This window comes from Cornus florida, unplaced genomic scaffold (genome assembly GCF_030987335.1).
Source record: "Cornus florida cultivar Cherokee Brave unplaced genomic scaffold, ASM3098733v1 CherokeeBrave_3.0.0_Hap2_Chr06, whole genome shotgun sequence".
NCBI classification, from domain to species: Eukaryota; Viridiplantae; Streptophyta; class Magnoliopsida; order Cornales; family Cornaceae; genus Cornus; species Cornus florida.
Genome location: NW_026775576.1, coordinates 81153841 through 81170512, shown reverse-complemented (window position 1 = coordinate 81170512; position 16672 = coordinate 81153841). Strand labels below are relative to the sequence as shown.

Here is a 16672-nt window from a genome sequence, read left to right as displayed (position 1 = left end):
AGAGAATTTATCTACGGTGCAGCATATTGCAAGGTTCACCGCACAATGTGGAGAAGCAGGTCCTAGCCCTTGGTTAAGGATGAGGTTATTCTCTAAATTTTTAGCCGGGGCGGCGTTTGAATGGTACAATAACTTACCGGCCAATTCTATTCAGACTTGGGATGAGATGGAGGAGGCTTTTCATACCCAATTCTACCGAGCAGAGACAGAAGCTACGCTGGCAGACATATCTTGATTATCTTAGTTGCCGAGTGAATCGGTTAAGACTTTTGTTGCCAGGTTCAGAAAGGCTAAACTCAAATGCCGAGTAAGTTTTCCAGAACCAGAATACATCAAGTTGGCATTGAATGGTCTAGACATTGAACATCGCAAGAGGTTTGATGGGGTTGAGTTTCAAGATCTCTTCGATTTAGCAGACAAGGCTTCTCGGTATGAGGAAATACTAAAAGAAGAGAAAGAGAGGAAGAATTCTTCTAAGGGTACTTGATACAAGGACCCTAATTATGAGGTATTCTCGGCAGAAGTTGGAGATGAATTAGAAGTTGACGTTGCAGAAGTCAATATCAAAAAGCCATACGTTTGTGAGGCGTTGGTTAAACCTAAACCGACCACGAGGGGTAATGCATCATCAACATCAACATCGGCAGCAAGGAAAGGTCTTGCCGATACCGGGAAAAGCTATTCTTTCGATTTGTCGAAAACAGATCAAATCTTTGATCACTTGATGGCCGATAAAATGATATCTTTGCCTAAGGAGCATAAGATTCCATCGGCAAGTGACTTGAAAGGAAAAGAGTATTGTAAGTATCATAACTCTTGGAACCATGCTACTAATGATTGTACTGTTCTACGAGGTGTATTGCAGAAAGTTATTGACAAAGATACTTTAAAATTCCCAGCGAAAACTTCAGAGACCATGAAGGTGGATACTAATCCATTTCTTACAATCACATCTACAAATGTGATAAGCTTAGCCAATCGAGAGAATCAGTAGGAAGCTGAAAAGATATCAGATGAGTTCTTATCATCAAATGGGACACCTGAAAAAGTGGCAGAGTTCCAGAAACAATTAAGGGAGGCTCAGTTGGACTTGATCGACCATGGTTGTTGCCCAAATTGCAAAGGAAAGCAAAAACCAAAGGATGATGTGCCAATGAAGGTTTAACCAAAGAGGAAAGGAATTCTTGAGAGGTTTATTTTCCCATTGAAGCATGGGGAAGAGCAAGGTGGTCCTAGCAGCAGTCATTTAAAGGCGGGAAAGCAAACTTGGCAAGCATATATATCTAGCCAATTTCATTCCAAAAATCAGCATCCTAGTTTTAAAAAGTAGTCGTCGATTCAGTCAGAAATTTGGGGATAGAAAGGAGCCAATTCATATAGAGTGCGAACTGTGAAACCAAGGACAGACTCAACTGAAGATAAATGGACTCGAGTTAATCATCCAAAATTCCCTAAAGCTCAACAATATCAGAATGAAGGCCTAACTCGATCTCAGAAATGTAGGGAACAAAGGAGAAGGGCTGAGGAAAAAAAGAAAGCCGAGGAAGGAAGCACAAAAGAGTTTACTGAGCAAGTCAGTATGGCAGATAAAAACCAACGAGATATGGAGCATCAGCCAAGGCCCAGACGAAAAAATGAGTTCAAAATTCAGTTTGGCAGTTTCCCAGATGAGATGTCATGTAACATGGCATTTGTATTACCAACGAAGTTTCAGGCCCCATCGGCCTCAGATGCAAATATTGGAAATAAGGGAGAAATAGAAGATAAAAGTAAAGCCAAGGAAAAAGAAACTCAGCCGATTCAGAATTTATCAATTCTTTCTTTAGAATCGGCAGAGAAAGTAGTTTTTGAAAAACCTTTGTTAGCAATGACTCAACAACTCAGGCCTTTGTATGTTAAGGTATGGGTAGAAGGTCAACCTATTAATCGAGTCTTGGTAGACAATGGCTCGGTTCTGAATGTTATTCCAGCAAACACATTGAAGAAACTCGGCAAGAGTATGGAAGATGTTATTCCTACTGATGTAGCAATTTGTGGTTTCAACGGAGGCTCTACTAGCACTAAAGGGATCCTTCCTTTAGAAGTAGAAGTTGGAGGTAAGACATTTTTTGCGGCATTCTTTATTATTGAATCCACGGTTTCCTATTATTTGTTATTAGGCCATGACTGAATTCATCCAAATATGTGCATCCCATCATCATTACACCAGATGCTGATTTTTTGGGATGGAGATAAGGTGAAAATAGTGAATGCCGATGATAAGCCATTTGTGGCAAAAGTGTACTCGGCAGATGTTGTTTTGTATGACGAAGAATGTGTTCCTATTCGATTTGTGGGAACAGGAGCTGATGGAAGACAAACCTCGGCAACCATGAGAAGAAGCCTTGTCGATCGTGAAATCGGCGAGTTGCAACAGGAGAATTCTAGGCCGAAGGTAGAACTCCCTCGGCTTACTATAATTGAAGAAGCAGTTGTTTATGGAAGCGAAACTTGAAATAGAAACAGCTCGGCAGCAGGCCTTTAGGGTTGCTTGCATTAGGTTACAAGCATACATAGGCGAAAAACGGCTAAAAAAAGAAGCAACAATAGAGCCAGGACCATCGTTTAATCTTACTGAGGTCGATCGATTCGATAATGAAAAGTTGGATGCAATTCAGTTGGAAGACTTGGAATTGGCACCGGCTAAGCTTGATGATCTTAAAGCAGAAACTCAGGATCCATTAAAGGAGGTGAATTTAGGCACTGACTCAAAACCTAGACCAACTTACGTTAGTGCACTGTTAAAACCATAATTACAAGCCGAGGTTATCAGCATGTTAAAGGAATACAACGACTATTTTGCTTGGAATTATGAGGAAATGCAGGGTTTATCCAGAGATCTGGTGGAACATCGGCTGCCCATTAAAGATGGCTACAAGCGGTATAAACAACCACCTCGTCGAATATCTCAAGAGTTGGTAAACAAAGTTAAAGTGGAAATCGAACAATTGTTGGATGCTGGCTTCATTCGAACTATAAGGTATGTTGAATGGTTATCCAATGTAGTCCCTGTTATCAAGAAGAATGGAAAATTACGTATATGTGTCGATTTCCGAAACATAAACCTGGCAACCTCAAAAGATGAGTATCCAATGCCGATAGCCGATCAACTGACTGATGCGGCTGCAAAACACCAAATTATATATGTCTTTTATGGATGGACACTCAGGCTATAATCAGATTTATATAGCCGAGGAGGATATTCCAAAGACAGCTTTTAGGTGTCTTGGATCGATTGGAACTTTTGAGTGGGTGATAATGCCTTTTGGTTTAAAGAATGCTGGTGCTACATATCAGCGGGCTATGAACTCTATTTTTCATAATATGCTCGGCAAGTTTCTGGAAGTGTATATTGATGATGTAGTAGTAAAATCAGCAACAAAAAAGGAGCACTTGGTTTATCTCAAAGTATCCTTTGAGAGTATGAGGGCTCATAAGCTAAAAATGAATCCAATAAAGTGTGCCTTTAGAGTATCGGCAGGAAACTTTTTGGGTTTCTTGGTTCATCAAAGAGGTATAGAGATCGATAGGAATAAAGCTAAGGCAATTATTAATGCTAGTGCGCCGAGAAGCAAAAAACAGTTACAGAGGTTACTAGGGCAAGTAAACTATCTTGTGTGATTTATTGCCAGGAAGTTACATGTGTTTTCCCCACTACTCAAGTTGAAGCCGATGGAAGAATTCAAATGGGATGATACACATCAAAGGGCATTTGACCAGATTAAGTAATACTTGTCGAGTCCTCCTGTGATGATGCCACCAAGAAAGAAATGGCCGATGAAGTTATATTTATCAGCTGCTGAAGAATCCATTGGAGCTATGCTAGCACAAGAAAATGAAGTAGGAAGTGAACAAACAATATATTATCTCAGCCGAGTTTTAACTCCAGTCGAGTGTAGATATACACCGATTGAGATATTATATTTGACTTTATATTTTACAGCAATGAAATTAAGAGTCTATATGTTGCCTGTTTTGGTTTATATTGCTTGTCAAATAGATCTTATAAAGTATATGTTATTAAGGCCATTAATCACAGGCCGGATCGGCAAATGAGCTTTGGCACTAATGGAGTTCAACTTTACATATGTTCCACAAAAGGTGATTGAGGGGAGAGTCTTGGCAGATTTTCTTGTCGATCATCCCTCGCCTGAAATTGAGTCACAAGTGTTTGATGAGCTTGACTCGGCATCCATATTCATGACTCCTTGGACTTTAATGTTCAATGGGTCGAGTACCAGTGAAGGCTTGGGAGCTGGTATAGTAATAATATCCCCAACAGGGAACCAAATTTTGTTTTCCTTCTTTTTGAATTTCAGGTGCTCAAATAATCAAGCCGAGTATGAAGCATTGATTATCGGCTTAGAAATTCTGCTAGAAATGGCAGTCAAAGACGTCCACATTGTGGGGGATTCAAGTTTGGTGATTAATCAAATCTCAGAAGACTTTAGATGCTTGAATTGGCAATTAAGACCATTTCATTCATTGGCAACCCAACTGGTTAACCAATTTCACATTGTGACGTTGGAATACAGACCAAGGGCCATGAATAAAATAGCTAATGATTTAACACAAACTGCTTCAGGAATCAGAATACTGAGTGGTATGAAGGAAAGGATAATGAAAATTACACACCGATCTCTTCCATTGGCTGAAACAAGAAATTAAATTATAAAAGAGGTTTTTGCCACTGATGTTGCCGAGTTAGATGATAACGATTGGCGGATCCCTTACATCTTGTTCTTATAACATCCAACTCCAGAAGCCGATCGAAGAATAAAAAGAGGTGCAGTCGATTATGTACTTTTGGATGGAGATCTTTATAGAAGATCGGCTGATAATGGTTTGTTATTTCAGTGCATTAGTAAGTTTGAGGTTTTAAAGATTATGGCCGAGGTACATGAAGGAATATGTAGAGCCCACCAAGCTGGCATAAAAATGAGGTGGTTGATATGCCGATATGGATATTATTGGCCTGGAATGAGAAAAAATTGTATGACCTATGCAAAAGGTTGTATAGATTGTCAAAAACATGGTCCAATGCAGTGGGTTCCAGCAATAGAGATGCAATTATTAGTTAAACCATGGCATTTCAGAGGTTGGGCCATGGATCTAATCGGCAAGATTAATCCTCCTTCATCAAAGGGTCATCATTGGAATATTTTAGTTACTGATTACTTTACCGAATGGGTAGAAGCCGATGAATATGTATTAGTAACTCATAATACTGTTATACAGTTTTTGAAGCGACATATCTTTCACCGATTTGGATTACCAGAAACAATTGTTGCTGATAATGGATCTGTTTTTCAAGCAAATGAAGTATTACAACTTGGCCGTAATATGCAAGTAAAAACGGTAACTTCAACACCCTATTATGCTCAAGGGAATGGCCAAGTAGAGGCTTCAAATAAAGTTGTTATTGAAATTATAAAGAAGATGGTAAAAGATAAGCCAAGGCGTTGGCATGAAACCCTTTCAAAAGCCTCGCGGGCTTACAGAAATTCGAAGCGAACAAGTAATGGAACTACTCCTTATCGGCTAACATTTGGCTATGATGCTGTGTTGCCGATGGAGTTAAATGTGAAATCGGCAAGGGTAGCTTTGTAGCACAATTTAATATCTGCCAATTATAATGAAGCGATGCTTACCGAGTTAGAAGACTTGGATGAGGTTCAGAAAGTTGCTTTAAACCACCTTATGGTCCATAAAGCAAAGGTAATGAAGGCTTACAACAAAAGGGTGAAGTTCAAGTCATTTGCAGAGGGCGATATGGTTTGGCAAACGATTCTTCCACCTGGAAAAGTAGATAGAACTTATGGCAAGTGGTCACCTACTTGAAAGGGACCATTCATAGTCCACCAGGTGTTGCATGGAGGTGCATATAAGTTAAAGGATTTGGATAACGAGATGCATGAAAGGCCAATAAATGGAAGGTACCTTAAAAAATATAAACCAACTATTTTTGAACTAATGGAAGAAAAGAAAATCTCCACTAAGTCAAATTAGTTTGGGTTATATTTACCCTCGGTTGCCGCAATGGGTGTTATTTGAATTTTGGAAGCCGAAGGGTTCAAACGGCTACCAAAATAGGGGGGCATTGTTAACACCCATTTTGGTAATTGGGTTTGGGCTTCAATTGGGCTTGACGAACAATGTCATAGTAGAAGTTTGGGCCGAGAGGATACTGCGCTGTAAAAGTATTGGGTTGAAGATAGGCAGTAATGAATTTGGGCTACGCAACGGACTTGGGTTGTGATTGGGATTGCATTGATGCAGTTAAAGGAAAATTGAGTTTTGCATGGATAATGATTGGAAATGCAACAGATATGGTTGGTTTGGATGACTGGAAGTAGCAAATATTAAGGGAGTATTTATTTAGTTACATAAATATGGGTTACAGGCAAATGAGCAATGATGTGGCAGATTTTACACAAAGGCAAAGCTACAAGCAAAGGGACCACAGATCGGATAGAAGATTATTTTGAATTTTAAATACAGTAGATAAGAGTTATATATTTATCCTGTATTTGAATTTAATTAAGAATTAGTATTCAGTTAAGATTAGTTTGATTTGAATAATTATTTAGTTGTTTGATAGAGTTTTGATGTAATTAGAGTGTTTGTATTTAGGAAGTTGATTTACCATTTATTCTATAAATAATAAAGGAGGCATGCTGAGATAGAGGTCCAACACTCTCAGAATCATTATTATTATTTGTTTGCTTTCTCAAGCTTTTCCAAGAATAGCATCTTTGCTATTTCTTCTTTCTCTTTATCCATTTTCCTCATTCTCGTTCTCCCTCTTTCCTTCTATCTCAATTTCCATTTTCCTCCCATTTCTATTCTCTCAATCTTTTACTATAATTTTTAACTGATAAAGTCCTTTTAACTAAGGCAATTCTGAACTCAAAGAGGAGTTTTTATTGTTCCCTTTTTTCCTTGCAATCACCTAAAAGTCAACTTTCTCAAAGGGACTATAGTTGACAATTTACATTTGAACCATATATTTGGTTCTGGCACGCCCAGTTTACATCAAATTAAGATCGGATTTTAGGAACCGATTTTAGCGTCAACACAATCATATCTAATCTCATTATTTTCTTCTTAGATGTGTGTATATATATTGAAGACGGTACAACTTTTGATATTCGGCCATGAAGTCTTTGCCTAAGGTACCTATAATTAGCCTATTAGATCTCTCTCTAACGTTGGACAACTTTTGGTTTAATATAATTTACTCTCCAAATATATTTATTTTGATGATCCATATATATATATATATATATATATATATATATATATATATATATTGTAGTGCTTTTTTACAAAATTTGCATAAAAATTGTAAAAAGTTGATTAATTTATTTAAACTAGCATATTTTTCCCCCTAGTTTTTAAACTAATATACTCCTTATTAACAATTAAAAAGTGCGTATATAGAATTTTGGGTAAATTACACTCACTTCTATTGAAATTTGGATAAATTACACGCACGTTACTTTAATCTTCCGTAAGATTTGGCAAGTGTGATTAACGACATCTTTACATTTCGTTTTATATTAATTATACAATTTTGCTATTAGGACTTTTAAAGGAGACATGCAATTAATGCATTGTCTTTTTTTAAAATTACTAAGTTATTATTAGGTTTTAAATTTTTGAAAAACTTGAAGGGTAAGTATGAAAATATTGTTTTGTTTTTTTTTTTGCTTTAATTTTTCAAATGGGATAACTAAGTATGGAACGTTCCTAAAGATAGATTATTAATATAGGATAGAGAGTATATTATCAAAATATAAAGGTATTACTGACTTTTCATGTTCAAAGTCATTTTTTTAGTAAACGGATTTAGAGATAATTAAAGTAATAAATGTTGAACGATTTTATCACTAAAATTTTATTTTACACCACAATTTATATTCAGCGAACCCTAATCAAAGATCAAAATCAATTTAACCAAATTCCACAGGCTAAAGCTAAAAACTTCCATAATTTTTCCTTCCTCATCTTTATTTATTTATTATTTTCTTTTTGCAAAGTGAATGTTATATCCAACTGGCAATAAGTGTTATATATAACAATACCCGTGATTTGAATAGAGTTAGTTGGGTCCCACTCGTGGGAGGAGTGGTCTATTTGTGATTGGGTAATGAGTTTGCAGTGGTCTTCGTGACATGAACTAATGAGTATCGATCCTCTCAACATATCACATATTATGTGTAGAATATTTTACATAAAATAATGTTAGAGATGTTAAAATTCAAATTAATATTATCTAATTACTACGTAACAAAGAGTTCATGAATAGTTATTTGTTATAATTATATTTTGTATAATTTACTAGTAGTATTATCATGAGTATTTTAGCACGATGAATTTGCGTTTTTATTTGTTTCGATTAATTGTGTGACATTATTACTAGACCTATAATGGATTGGATTCGAATTTAGACTAATCGTATCGATGAATATTTTGAGAATGAATCCACATGCGGTTAAGCAGATATTTGAATCTGAAAAATATAAAGGAAATTAGGCCTTTTAATCTGTGTTACAGAATTACCACTTCGGGAGTAAGAAAAAGTATAGAGATGGAAGACGAAGATAACATAATGATAAGAGTCGCTTGATAATATGATGTTATATTATCCGAGTATTATCAAATTAGATTGACTATTATTATTTATGTTTGATTCAAATTGTTAACCATTATCAAATTAAGTATTTAATTTATATCTAAGTTATCAAATTAAATTTAGATTAAAATTTAATTAATTAACAAGTCTACTTATTACATGCTTCATTTAATAGATTAGGGTTAAGTGCATTATAACATACTTACAGTGTACATGCATAAAACACACTTATAGTGTACTTAGAGCGTATAGCATACTTTCAGTGCATATCACACCTTGCAAAAAATACACCTAAAGTTTCAATTTGTACAAATAGATCACTACTGATGTTTAACACCTGCAATCACTAACAAAAGGTAGCAAATGTCCCAATTACATTTCACTTGTTCAATACGCATATTGACCCTGCTACAATTACTGGATAGATTGAATTGAACTCATAACAGCTATGGTTCAATTGCTGGTTCAAATAGACAGCTCGGTTTTTGAAACCAGAATGCCATCACTATCTGCGTACAACCATTCCCCTTCGTATATGAAGGTTCCTCCAACATTGATGGGAACGTGTTTTTCGGCAATGCCTCTTTTGCCCGGTTTCCGGGGATGGGATGCCAAAGCTCTAACCCCGATATCACAGCCGTTAATATCATCTACATCTCTAATGCAGCCATTGACCACAACACCAGCCCACCCCATATTCTGGGCCAACTGTCCCAAAGTCCCTCCTAACAAGGCACATCTCATGCTCCCTCCACCATCTATAACTAGAATTCTGCCTTCACCTTTGGTTTCAAGTAGCTCCCTAACAAAAACGTTGTTATCAAATACCTTAAGGGTGACGATGGGTCGAGATGGGCCCCGAGAACGCTCGACGCTGCCCATAAATCTGGAAGATAGGTTGCAGGACACGCACATCACCACTTGCCAGAAGTGCGTCATTTGTATCACAAGCATCAGCAGTAGCAAAGGAAGCCATATATTGTCCTGCAAGTACAGTTGTCTAAATATCACGAAAAATAATAACAATTATTGAGCGTGAGATTTCCTAGCCCCTAGTGATGCTTTCAACATTGTAGGGCGTTAGTGCTTGTGGCCAAACGGAAACAAATGTCCAGAGGGCTGACTGCTGAGACAAACACTAAAAGAAAATCAAAGGTAAAGAAAATCCAATATAGCATACAAACGTCTCCCCAACACCATCATGCGGGCATTTACATAAATATATATATTTGAATTTCTTCCCAATGTTTTCATTAAAACTAAGGAAAAAGGAATACAAAATTTAACTATGTTAATTTAAAGCAACCTTAAGCACCATGGTGGATCAATCCCTTTTTTTTTTTTTTTTTTTCTTTTCCGGAATGGCTTTCTGGTGAATTGCAGACTAGAACGGTAAAATTATTTATTAATTGTGTACCCCCACATAATTTGGACATGTGATATATTTCATTAATTAGTGATTAATTAAATAAATATCAGGTTAATATTATATTATTTGGTCAACTTATAAATTACTTTTTTAGTAATTAATTATTGAAGAAGTGTTTTCCTATTTAAGGATCTCAATGTTTGGCTTGATCTGGCTTTGTTTGGTTAGGATGAAACAGATAGAAAAGAAAGGAAAGATAAAATTTTTTAATTTTTTTAAGGTCCATTTGGTTAGATAGAAATGTATGATGGAAAGTGAAAGTAAAAGAAAGGAAAGTAAAAGAAAGGAAAATCAAGTTTTCAGCATGTATTTGGTTAGTATGAAAAATTTTCATGGAAGTTGTGGGAAAATATTATTTTATTAGTTTGGATAGCATGAAAGAAGAAAGAAAATGATTTACTTACCAGAACTACCCTGATAATTTCAAATACTTAAAAATAAATTAATTTTGTGTTAGATGAATCCTCTTTATATCTAATTATTTATATTAATTTTAACAAATAAATAGTAAAATTATGGATTATTAATAGTAATAATTATTATTTATATTCATATTTAAATTAGAAAAGACGGAGGGGGACTGGATTTTAGTTATCAAATATTTTGTGTTTTAAATAATAATTATTTATATTCTTATGTAAAATGTAGTTCATTTATCATAACATAATCATATTTTTATTGGAATATATATCATTTTTGCAAGCACCTAGAAGAAACACTAAATGGCAATACTCTAGGATAAAAATGGTCATGCAAACATATTTTATAGTTAATGCATAAAATGATGAAAACTAACAAATTAATATTTTTCTACAATTTTCTTGAATAAATTTTCATGCTAACCAAATGCATACTAGAAAATCTTTTTTCTTTTCATTTACTTCATTTTTCTTTCACTTTCCATTTCTTTTCTTTTCTAACTTATTTCCATCTAATCAAACGGTTATCTCTCTGCCTTTATAAAAGTGCATATATTCTATTAATTATATACGCTAATAAAAACAATACCGATAATTTTTATATTTAAAAAATGGCCAAGGGAGAGAAATCAGTTTCCACGCTTTGACTATTGTTTAGACTTGCAGTTTAGCACGTTGTTCGTTTCGCAGAAAGGATCTCGATTTTTGGTTTGATCTCTATGAGATTTGCAATTATATATCGAGATATTTATATCTAACTATCTATTTATGCATTATAGGAATGTGAAAATAATGAAGTTCTAAGATCTTGGGATTCATGTTTATTTGTGATTAATGCTTAACACGAATAATTATACTTTACATGTAGTATCAGAGCATGGTTTAAGAACTTGTGATTTTCCTCTAAAGTTGCATAAATAAAAGTAAAATTAAATGATTGTATAATATATTCTTTTAGAATTCACACACACACACACACAATATGTCTTGAGTTCTTGAAATCAGGGATCAAATCAATTGAGTTAATCCTGAATCAATGAACTCATAGAGTTTAAATGATTTTTAAAAGCCAAGAACCTTGCCGAGTTAAGCCCAGGGGACAGGAGTTAATCAAGAACTACACTTATTAGTTGGAGCTTCACATGGATTTTCCCTAGATTAAAGCTGGCACGTGACCTTAGGGCCTACCACATATCTGGAGGGGATTAGTTTCGTCCAAAAGATGGGAACACCCCTCTAGTCACCCAAAAAAAGGGAGGGGGAACCTGGAGTCCATTTGGAGTGTTACGAGTGTATGCGCTTCAAGCAAATGAATAATAGATTTCTGCATATACAGCATATCAAATTGACTTTCTCATTACTTCAGTCCTGGAATTTATGTTTGCCTCACTCACATTTACCCAATCACTGGAAACCAGAAGGGTAAAAGAATCCAACCAACATCAATGCACTAATGCAATATCAGAGATATTTCAACAGTTACGATTTGAAGTGTTCCCTAAATCATGGCACTGTTGGCAAATAAAAAAGTTATATAACTACTGGCATGTCCGTTGTCTTAGTTTTGAGTCACAAAAAGGCTTGGAGCATAGTATAAGTTGCCTCCCAAAAATGTACATAGCTATCTGCTATCAGAGAGTGAATCACCATGGAGAATTTGATTAAGAGAGAGTTACTTGGAAAGAAGAGTTTGAGATTTTCCTCGCTGCCAGAAAGAGAAGCATGGAGAGGACGAGAGTGTTACTTGGACTAGAAAGGTGTCGGCTTCCCAAAAAAAAAAAAGTTCTCTAAGATGACATATATAACGAAAGTAACCAAAATCAAATATGGAAGCATGATGGTATGCTAAAATCCCAAATAATTAAGAGGGCCTTGAATAGGTGTGTTGTACCTGCCTTTGGGATTTTGGCTACATTGGTCGAGGTTTGTAATTTTGAGTAGATTGTGAGTATTCCCAAAGGAAAAACAAGAAATGTGCCACCATGTAACAATAGGACTGCAAATGAGTCGAGCCGAGCCGAGCTTTACCTTGCTCGGGCTCGGCTCGCCAGTTTCAGGAGGGTGCTAGGACTCGGCTCGGGCGAGCTTGGCCAAATTAGGCTCGGGCTCGACTCACCAATATTTTGGCAAACTCGGGCTCGGCTCGGCTCGAGCTCGCCTTCAAGCCAAAATGAAAAAAAAAAAGAAAAAAAGAAAAAAGAAAAAAACCGAAAAGCTTCAGATCTGGTACTGTTTTGATGATGGATCAAAAGAGCTCTCCAATCATTCTTTAGATCTTCCCTACATTAAAATGGGATTGAGACATCGAAACCCAAAAAGAGATTTTGAGAGAGAGATCTAATGGAAACCCTCCATGATGCTGTATTGATGTTGAAAGGGATGGGATTAGAGGAGCAGTGACGGATCCAAGGGGGGGCTTGGGTGGGCTTAAGCCCCCCCTAATTTTATTTTATTATTATTATTATTATTATTATTTTTTAATATAAGTATATTTAGCCCAATGTTTTAAAAAAGAAAAAATTAGTAGTAATATTAGCCCCCTAATTTTAACCCATCCAAACAAGCCCAATATCTAAGCCACAATTTTAAAACAAAGACCCAACCAAATATGTTCAAGTTAAACAAGTCCAAAACAATCACTAAGGCAAAGCACAGAAAACTCCTAAATTCCTAATCTTGCACAAATCAGAAAGCTCACTCATTCTCTCCTCCTAAAGTCTAACCCTATTTCCTCTAAAATTTTTCAACACTTTAATCTTTCGATCCCCAATTCTCTCTTATTTAATATTAGCCCTCTATTAACAATTCATGGATTCGCCCTTGTAGAAGAGTGATGTTGCAAGATTTGTTTAGGGTTTAATAGCAGATATTACAGAGATTTGTTGGAGACAGTCGATGGCGTGTTAGAGAGGAGGAAGCGATGTTGCGACGGCGTGATAGAGAGGAAGAAGCGATGTTGCAGTTGCTGTTAAGACAAACCCCTGATATAAAGATAGATAATATATATATATATATATATATATATAATGATGATAGGGTAATAGGTTAAGTAGATTTGGGCTTAAGGTGAGTTGGGCTTAAGTTAAATGAAATTGGGCTAATGAATAGGTATTTAGATTGACATTATATTAAATGGGACACACAATTATATATTAGTATAAAATAAAATAAAAATTAATCATTTTACTAATCGAGCTTGTTCACGAGCCGAGCTTAGCGTTGCTCAAGCTCAGCTCGTTTACTTCATTAACGAGACCAAGCCGAGCTTTTAACGCAGAGAGAGAACTGGCCCGGAGAGGGCAACCTAAGAGAGGTTACAAAGAACAGAAACTATAGGTAGAACTAGTGTGAGCGGTCTAAACTTTGACCCTTGTTTCTTTCTTCATATTGTAAAGGGGATCAAAGCCGTGCGCACGACTCCTTTATATGGCCATTGAGATAGCACTCCCTTCTGTAACAACTATTGATCTCACATTGGAACAGACAGCCACTATGGGAAGGTTAGTCTTCCCAAGAGGGAGAAGGAGCTAGAGTGAAGTAGTCTAGACAAAAATCCACAGAAAAATATGCTAGTTTAAATAAAATAGAGGGAAAAATATGTTAGTTTACACCTCGGACTCTGACTCATCTCTTTCTACCAGTTCTGAGGACTATGGTATTTTAGTCAAGATTCACACGACACAAAACTACCTATGCACAGATTATTGCAAAAGTTTTTATAATTGTCAAATTAAATTCTGACACTATTTTTCAGAAGGAACACCTACATGTTAAACTCTTTCCTAACAACAGAAGATAACAAAGCTATAGAAATAACTACCCATAATGCCTATAAAATGGGCAAAGGAAGCAACTTGTGATTATAACTTGAACAATTATCCAATTGGCCATTAGCCCAATGGTAACCTCTCCTCCTTCAAAACAGAGGTGAGGGGTTCGATCTATGCAGTGGACAATTTGTGAATGTGTGTGAGTACTTTCCTAACCCCCTCCCAAAAAAAAAAAAAAAAAAAAAAAGCACATTGGAACCCAGCATGCATTATTGTTGAAAAGTTCAATTTACCAGTGAGTAACAGACCTTGATTAAATAAATAGCAGAAGCCAAATACCCAATTCATTAAGAAGATTACAAACATAGAGCTTTAAGGCTAGTCACCAATGTGTTTAGTAACTCCATCCATTGGCAATTCAAATTACTAATTAATAAAAGGCAGAGAACCTAACAAACATCTCTAATCCAAGATTAAATTAATATGTAATAATCAAACAAATACTAAGATTCTGTCCTCCAAGCACATTCAATATGATAATAGCATGTTTAATAACTCTGAACTTGACTAAAAGCCATAAACAAACAGGATTATATGTATTAACACATATACCAATATTCAGAGTAACAAAAATAAAAGCTTACAAGTTCAGAGAGTGAGAGATGAACCCAATTTCAACAATATCCAATTTCAGAGAGCTGCTATGGTTCTTGAATTCTCGGAGCTCAATCTAAGTGGAGAGAGGTACATTTTGTATATACAAAAGGTGATATATACAAAATGTATAGATACACCGACACATATATGTATGTGATATGAAAAGGTGATTTCATCCTACAAAATGTATAGATACACCGACACATATATGTATGTGATATGAAAAGGTGATTTCATCCTCATCCCTTATCTCGTTGGTTTGTGTGACACTCTCCAGCCTCTCCGTACAACGCAAACTGTGAGCAAAGCCTGCATAGGCGTTGGATTTTTCATGTTTGTTGTTGTGGACGAGAGAGGTCGTCGATTCAATCAAAATGGCGTCGTTTTAATATACACGCAATTGGTTAGACCGTTTACATTCATGTGGACATATATAACATCGCCAGACCCATACTTCCCAGAAAAACTTTTCACCTCCTATGGCTCAGCAACGGACATATTAATAATACACAGACAGACGGTCTGAATGCACCTGTTATATGATGTAATCGGTAAAAAATAAAAAAAAAAATTTCCATACTTTGCGACGAGAGGTCATGGGTTCGGACTTTAGTGAAGATTGTGTGTGTATGTGAATTACTTTACTGTAAAAAAGAAAAAATTAAGGAAAAAAAAAAAACAGAAAAGAAAAACACACACACACACAAGTAACATTAGTATTATCAGGATTTGGCAGGAGAGAAATGCCAGACTCCATGGGACTTGCTCTAGACCTCCAGAGCCTGTAGGCTGTAGCTAGACACATGTTTTATGTTCTTGATGTTCATCACTTATCAATTTTTGAGCTTCTATAGAGTTTTACAGGTCACTTTCCTTGGTTTGTACTGGAAGTAGACTTTACCATTAAGTGTAATCTTATTCTTTTATTACTAGGGTACGCCATCTGTGCACCTATAATTCTTTATCTTTTACTATAGAAAATAAAAATATAGTATAGAGAAGAACATCTCCAATGACTTTTGTCAAATTTTGGCAATTCATCAAATCCACGTTAACATTTTTTAAGAATTTTTTAAATTTTAATTATTGCATTTACTCCGATGATGATCTTAAAAAATGTTAATATTTTAATATTTTTAATAAAAAAAAATTTATGAATTTTTTCTAACAATTTCTTATTTTTTTATTTTTATCTCATATAAACAGTCATTTGCTTATTTCATCATCACTACATTCATCTTTATCATTCTAGCAAAATAATTTTTTCTAACAATTTCTTACTTTTTTTATTTTTTTCTCATATAAACAGTCATTTGCTTATTTCATCATCACTACATTCATCTTTATCATTCTAGCAAAATATCAATCCACATCTTCTTCAATCTAAATATTCTAATGATTTCCTCATCACAATCTTTTAATAATTAAATTGTTTCTTGATTAAAATGTTTAGTAAATTATTTTTTTGATGTATACAATACTATATCCATTATCATTTGATGTATTTATTTATAAATTTCATTTTGTTAGGGAAAAACAAAAAAAAAAAAATTGAAAAAATATTTTTCTGGGCCAATATAGTCGTTAAGATACTATTTTGGTCAGCAGGTGTGCGAAAAATAAAGTTTCAAAAAGCAAATTGATTTTTTTTTTTTTTTTTTTTTTTTTTTGGATCCAAAAAAGCCGTTAAAGCACTAATCTAAATACTGCCTTAAGTGCT

At 35.1% G+C, this 16672-nt stretch overlaps 1 pseudogene; it reads right to left on the bottom strand.

Annotated features, from left to right (window-relative positions):
* Nucleotides 1-8935: 8935 nt before the first annotated feature.
* Nucleotides 8936-15748, bottom strand: LOC132314964 (putative 4-hydroxy-4-methyl-2-oxoglutarate aldolase 3; annotated as a pseudogene).
* Between the last annotated feature and the right edge of the window lie 924 nt (nucleotides 15749-16672).